Genomic DNA, 7,863 nt, shown 5'->3' on the forward strand with positions numbered 1-7,863 from the left:
GCCTCCCTCTCCGTGACGCCGTCGTCTGCCGCCCCGTCTCGCGCTCTACCGCGACACCCTCTCCCACCCCTTCCTCGCCCCCTCCTTTTGCCACCGCCCTTTCACCACCGCCACCGCCACCGCCCCCCTTCTTCACTTAATTAATTTGTTTTTACTACATGTTTTCAGGACTGACATAATGGCGGACGATAGAGCTGACCCGATTATGGACAACTATGATCCGGACGGTGAAGCACATATGTTCGGCATCATAAACGGCGATATTCTATATGTGCCGACCGGACAAGAAGAAGATGATATCTCTTCTTATCTGGACCTTGACGGTGAAGATGAAGGGCGCCGTCAGCAAGATGATGCCGAACAAACGTCGATAAACGACGATCTTCAAATGGAAGTAGCAACCACCTCCGGCGCCGAGGTATATATATACATTGAGCCTCTGGTGATACAAACTAACTGATTTGAATAAATATGTGTGTACTAACGCGCGCGACTCTCTTTCTTATTTTAGCCCTCGGCCGGATCGTCGAAACAATCGAGTACGTCGTCAAAGTGTGGCGCAACCAAGACGATGAAACAAGGAGAAACATGCACCATCGAGGTTGTCGACAGTGCAACCGGCAGGCCGCTGGAGCCCCGCAAGAACGCCACCAAGTTTGTCAACCAATGCGGAGCCATTGTTAGAGACAACGTCTCGATCACCGTCCAGGAGTGGAATAAGCCAAAGAAGGCACGAATTGCTGGTTTCACTTTTGTCGATAAGAGAACAAAAAAAGATTGCTTTAAGAAGCTTATGGAACATTTCGTTCTACCTCCGGAATACAACAAATTCGATGAGGAGGGTAACAAGATTGAGGAAAACAAGGAGAGGAGGAGGCTAGTCAAACAGTTCGCTCTTCATAAGATGGCCGACGCATTCCAGAAATTCAAGCAAAATCTAGCCCATGACTTTGTCAAGCAGAACAAGACTCCGGATTTCAAAGGACAATATGAGAAACTGAAACATGATTGGCCAGAATTTGTGAAGCAAAAGAAATCGGAGCAGTTCATTCAAATATCGAAAAAAAAATAAGGAAAATGCGGCTAAGAAGGAGTACAATCATATTATGGGGCCAGGAGGGTATCGCCTTTGGGAGCCTAGATGGGAGAAGATGGAGAACGAGCTGAGGGCGCGAGGAATCCGTCCAGGTACGGAGGGATGGGACCCAAGGGCCAAAAGCTGGTGGTACGGGCATGGGGGAACGCTGAACCCAGAGACAGGGGAGTGTGTTTACCGGGGCAAAATAATTAAACCCACCCAAGCCCTTATTGACGCAATGAGGGATGCTCAAGAGGGGAATATCAAGTTCAACAGAGAGAACGACGCGCTGACAAAAGCCCTCGGGAATCCTGAACACGGAGGACGTGTACGAGGCATGGGGCACATTCCGTGGAAAATAGGGTTCCCCCAGAACGATGACCCGTACGGTTACAGAAGCCGGAAGAGAAAGATGGATCGGGAAGCAGATGTTGTGGCGCGGTTGGCATCGGAAATGGATGTGATGAAGAAAACCGTGAGTGTACTAGTAGCCGAAAGAGATGCAGCTCGGGCGCAGCATGAAGATCATCCAGCGGATCTCAGAAGCCAGCAGCGGAGAAGCAGTGTGGCTTCCACGGAGGCCCCATCGGCTGGTGCAGATGCACCGACGATCGAAATTACTGCACCGGAGCCTCTGGTGGTCGAAATTACTGCACCGGAGCCTCTGGTGGTCGAAATTACTGCACCGGAGCCTCCTCGCTACCCCGTGGACGATATAAAGGAGATGAAAGAATGTCATCTGTATTATCCTATCGGGAACATGTCCATGAAGGTAGCCATCGGCAGTGCTTTACCATGTTTACCTGGAGCACTCCACCACAACAACCCCATTCAAGATGGCTATGCTCGTGTCACGGTGGAGGACATAGTCCAAGGGTTTGAGGACCTGGAGATTGACATTGCTACACCTGAAGGGGAGAAAAGACTTGAAGATGTCAAGCGCCATTTCATTCTATGGCAAAAGAAGTTTATCAAGTTTCCAGGCGAGGCGCCAAGGACAACAAGTCCACCCCCCTACGGTGGTGGTGGTGGTGGTGGCGGTTAACCTACACCTCCGTCACGTCAGCCGACGCCCCCCAGTCCACAACGTCCAGCGGGTGATCAGATGCCGCCCCCCAGTCCTCGTCCGGCGGGTGATCAGACGCCGCCCCCCAATCCACCTCCGGCAAAGAAGCAGAAGCAGTCCTGGATTATTAACCTGGACCCTTATGTACCTAAGACCACAAAGGTACCGGAGCCATCATTGAAGCCTCTCCCCACAAGGCCTTGGGAACGTAGTGCCGAGGAAACTGTCGCGGCCGCGGCTGCTGATCATGAGAAATGGAAGGCGGACTGCAAGAAGAAAAGAGAGCCCGAGCCCAAGCCAGTATTTTCTGATGAGCAAAAGAAGTGGGATAAGTCATTTTTGAGCACACCGTCCCAAGCCGCGAAGAATCTGCCTGACGACTATGCACGTGAACTTCGTAGGCAGGCACTCATGTTGAAGGAGAAGAAAGAGCGGGCGGAGAACCAGGAGAACAAAGCCGTGGAGGAGGCCGAGAAAACGGAATTAGAAAGTAAAAAAAGCGGGAAACGAGTTGCCCAGCTCGGGGAACAAAGTAAACAATCGATTGCCCCGCTTATAGTGAAAGCCGCCGGTCCGGATGACCCCGATATCATAGCAGCTGCGGCAGCACATGGATTGACTGTAACGAGTGCCAGAGAACAAGCGGCCAACTTAGGTATTACTCTTCGTTAACTGTTAGGCCTTGATGAGGCGCCAGTGAAGGAGGTAGTAATTACATATGTGAAGAATGGGCCTCTCGTCGAGCCTGCGCAGGAAGAGGATCTACCTCCACAAATGAAAGGTCTGCTGAAATGGTACAAGGGTTGCATAAAAAATAAAAACGCCAAAGAATATATTTATGCGGAAGTTAGATATGAGCATCACTTCAAACGTTACTATGTACAAATTCATCTGAGTGAATTGTTTCAGCTTTTCAATCTGCGCGAGCTCGACAAATCTATCATCAGTTGCTATGTTCTGTAAGTAATTTATTTCTACCCCATCTCGTTCATATTGACTGCACTATATATATGTCCTAACTATATTGTTGTGTCCGCTATTATACATGCAAAATGAAGATTAAGGAATGCAGAGTAAGGAACATCCATGATGTTGGGTTCATTGACCCACACATCGTTAATGGATATGTGTTGGAGCATCACCCCGCCGACATGGAGGCAGACCTGTGGCAGTTTCTTACAAAGCAGGAACTCAAAAGTGATATTCTATTTCCTTACCATTTTGGGTGAGTGTTTCTGTCTTGAGCACATTCTCTTTTGTTTACTCCATGCATGATATGTGGTCGGCTAATCGATGAGTTATGCATGACGTACTGTGCATGTATCGTGTCCGCAGGTTCCACTGGATTCTGCTAGTAATTAAAGTTGACACCTCAGAATGTCTCGTCCACGACTCTCTGAATAAGGATCCAAAGCTTTGGGGCGGCATGAGAAGAATGCTGCAGAAGTAATTATTTTCATTCATTTGCGCTCTATATCGATCGGCCTATTTCGTTCATTTCCTAATATCAAGTAACTAATAACTCTCTTGTTCATTTAATTTTCTTTGCCTCGTAGGGTTTGGAGACGGTTCGTAGATACAAAGGTCGGTGAATTTAAAAAAGAGCTAGAATTCAAAAGGTCAAAGGCTAAGAATGGTGAGGATATTCAGCCAGCGGGGACCAATCTATGTGCATACTATGTCTGTGAGATGATCCGGAGATACACCTCTGAGCGGCGGGTTCCGAGTGATACCAATGCTCAGAGGAATAACCTCCGGATGATGCTTAGTCCAGAAGCTCGCTTCCGACCACTTCAAGAGGAACTAGCTGGATGGTTCAGGAGGGAAGTCCTCCATCCTAAAGGAGAACACCATTACGAGGACGTAGAACTTTATATGCATTAAATTATGTATGGAAACTTGTTCAAAATTGTATATGGTCATCCGATGATATTGAATATATATTGTATATTCCTTTTGAATTCTTTTTGGTTCTAATTTCAAATTTGTTTGAAATTGTACATTCATATGCATGTATGTAGTACCGTAGAATATGTGAAACTCCTTCAAAATTAAAATAAAGCACAAAAGAAATAAAACAATACAAATTAAACAGAAAACAGGTTTGGGGGGGCTAAAACCCTAAACCTGCGGCGGCCTTTAGTCGCGGTTGGCCAGAAGAACCGCGAGTAAAGGTCCTCCGCCCCAACGGCCACCTGGCGCCCACGTGGACGGGCCTTTAGTCGCGGTTCTTAAGCAACCGCGACTAAAGGGGGGGGGGGGCCTTTAGTCGCGCCTGTTTGGTCGCGGTTGCGCAACCGCGACTAATGGCAGTTGCGAACCGCGACCAAAGGCCCTTTTTCCACCGGTGCGCGTCGCGCTGCAGTACCACCCGGACGTCGTGCAGGACGGCCACCAAGACGACGGCGTGGACTTCGAGCGGATCAACGCGGCGTACCAGAGGGTGATGAGCAACATGCGGGAGGCGGAGGCGAGGCTCGAGTACTGGCGCCGCCGCTACGGCCTCGCGGACGAGGACCTCGACCGCTACCGCCACTACCTCAACGAGGAGGACGAGGACGACTGGTTCGCCGACCTCTGAAATCTGAAATGTGACGGAGGCAGCACTGTAAATAATTTCTGAAATGTGACTCTCTGCTTCTCTCCACTGTTTTTTGTGAAGGGGAGCTTAGAGACGCAGGGTTCTAGAGATTGTAATCTGAACATTATTATTTTGATTGTGAATATAACAAAACATAGCAGGAATTAATCTTGATCTGTGGCTCATGATTAACGCCTCTTCCCTTTGGATTTCGAAAGGAAGGGGCGCCTCTTTCGTTTTCAGTGATAGCGTCACACTGGCACCGACTGCTGAATGCTTTTAGGCGAATTGTTTTCAGTTTTGTAGTGTGAAATTTCAGCCATTTGTTTTGCTGCATCCTCCTTGCGTTTTCTTCCACATCAACTGTTCTCTTCTTCTCGTGAAACTCATTCTGCCTTGTGCAAGCTCACCATGTGTTGCACAAAGATGGCATTTGAAATGCTTGTCATCTGCTGTTAGCCTGTTACACTATATGGGTAGAGAATTTCTGGAACATGCTTCGATTTAGATCTAAGAAGGCATATTGTTACTCGAATATGCATTTTTATTAAGGGAAAAGTATATTTTCCGTCCCTCAACTCTTTCGAAAGTTTAGATTCTGTCCTTCAACTTCAAAACCGGCAATGCTTAGTCCCTCAACTCTTCAAACCGGGTAAGTTTAATCCCTCAACTCTTCAAACCGGGTAAGTTTAGTCCCTCATCTCAGCCAAGCCAGTATTGCTGCTGACTTTGACCGTGTCTTCACTGACGTGGCAAAAGTTCTCTCTTCTATTCATCATATCTCTTCTTCCTCTCATCTCCCTCTAATGGGAATTTGATCGAACAACTCGTGTGCGCGCCTGCACTTACACCACCGGCACCACTTCGTCGTCCGACTAGGCAAGACCAGCTAGGAACGTTGACGACACCGCCGACCAAACCTACACGCTCATGATACGACGACCATTAATATACTCCTTCTGTATCAAAATATAATACGAAGGGAGTGCATACCTAAATGCTCACAAACTATCATTATGGTCCTCCCAAATTCATATAAATTATTAATACTTATGACATGATAACGCTGATAGGACCTTAGATCGGAGTGGGCTAGGAGATCCGGTGAACCTACCTTCTCCTGGTGCAGATGAACTCGATCCAGCGCCGGCCATGGTGGTGTGGAGACGGCGGCGATGTGGGCTGAGATGGTGGCGGCGGAGCTTCCCGTCACTGTCAGCGCTAGACCTAGATCGGGTTGGGGTTTTCGATGGGGAGCCTGGCAACGCGGTGAACCTCGTACTGCGTGCCGCCGGCCCCCACCTCTTTATGTAGCGCTGCGTGACAGGGGCCCGTCAACCATATTGTGGTTGGGCGCCCCCGATCAGGGCGCGGATCAGGGGTCCGTTGGGCCGTTGGGCCCACACGGGAGAGATCAACCTAACATTCTCCCCCTTGATCTCAACTTTACTTTTAACCTTATACTTTCTAGTTTATTTGTTTCATCACATATTGATACATAGAGCATGTTTCATCGTCACAGCTTAAATGCCGGTAGAATCATACAGCTACAACATACGTTTTGTTCAGAAACAAATTCTGTTCCTTTTGGGCCTATCCAGGAATCATAAGGCTTTCCCTTAAACCCATGCCAGCTAAGTGTTCCTTGAACACATTGGGTGGTAAGCCTTTCGTTAGCGGATCCGCAAGCATATCTTTTGTCTTTATATGCTCGAGACTTATAGTTTGATCCTGAATTTTATCTTTCACAACATAATACTTTATCTCTATTGTTTTGGCAGCATTACTCGACTTGTTGTTGTGAGCGTAAAATACCGCGGGCTGATTGTCGCAGTACATCTTTAGTGGTTTGTGAATACAATCTACCACTTTCAAGTCGGGTACAAATTTCTTTAGCCATATCGCCTGCCCCATGGCTTCGAAGCATGCTATGAACTCTGCATACATCGTGGATGATGCAACTGTCGACTGTTTGGAGCTTTTCCACGAAATAGCTCCCCCAGCGAGGGTGAATACGTATCCTGACATGGATTTTCTATCATCTTTGTCCCCCGCAAAATCTGCGTCTGAATACCCTTTTATCTGTAGGGAATCAGATCTCCTGTATGTTAGCATGTAGTCCTTCGTGCCTTGCGCATAACGCAATGCTTTCTTTACCATCTTCCAGTGCTCTATGCCTGGATTCTCTTGATATCTACCGAGTACCCCGGTGATAAAGGCTAAGTCAGGGCGAGTGCACACTTGTGCATACTGTAAGCTGCCAACTGCCGAAGCATTTGGTACTCCTTTCATTTGATCGATCTCATACTGATTCTTGGGACATTGAAATTTCCTAAAATTATCGCCCTTAACTATAGGTGCAGGTGTGGCTTTACTCGCATGCATATTATACTTTTTAAGAACCTTCTCCAAATATGCTTTCTGCGATAGTCCTAAGACTCCATTGTTTCTATCTCGGTGAATTTCTATGCCCAAAACATATGATGCTTCACCAAGATCTGTTACGTCAAAATTCGAGGATAAGAACCTCTTTGTTTCTTGTAGTAGACTAACATCACTGCTAGCAAGCAGAATGTCATCCACATACAAGATTAGGAAAATATATTTCCCATTTTTAAACTTTGCATAAATGCAGTTATCCTCAATATTTTCTTTAAATCCAAAACTTTTAATCGTTTGATTAAACTTTAAATACCACTGCCTAGAGGCTTGCTTTAATCCATAAATGGATTTCTTTAGGCGGCATCCCATATTTTCCTTGCCTTTCATGATAAAACCCTTGGGCTGTTTCATGTAGACATTTTCTTTTAAATCTCCGTTGAGAAATGCCGTCTTTACATCCATTTGATGTAACTCTAAATCAAAATGAGCAACTAATGCCATTATGATTCTGAAGGAATCCTTACATGAGACCGGAGAAAATGTCTCTTTGTAATCTATCCCTTCTCTTTGTGTAAATCCTTTTGCCACGAGTCGTGCTTTATATTTTTCTATATTCCCTTTAGAGTCATACTTAATTTTGTAGACCCATTTGCAGCCTACTGATTTGGCTCCTTTAGGAATTTCCTCTAAGTCCCAAACATCTTTGGAACTCATTGATTTCATCTCGTCTTCCATTGCCTTCATCCACATTGATGA

General features: G+C 46.7%; 1 pseudogene; it reads left to right on the top strand.

Annotated features, from left to right (window-relative positions):
• The window catches only part of LOC119339437, a 9,561-nt pseudogene extending 4,836 nt beyond the window's left edge, over positions 1-4,725 (top strand).
• The last annotated feature ends 3,138 nt before the right edge of the window (positions 4,726-7,863 follow it).

This window comes from Triticum dicoccoides, chromosome 7B (assembly GCF_002162155.2).
Source record: "Triticum dicoccoides isolate Atlit2015 ecotype Zavitan chromosome 7B, WEW_v2.0, whole genome shotgun sequence".
NCBI classification, from domain to species: domain Eukaryota; kingdom Viridiplantae; phylum Streptophyta; class Magnoliopsida; order Poales; family Poaceae; genus Triticum; species Triticum dicoccoides.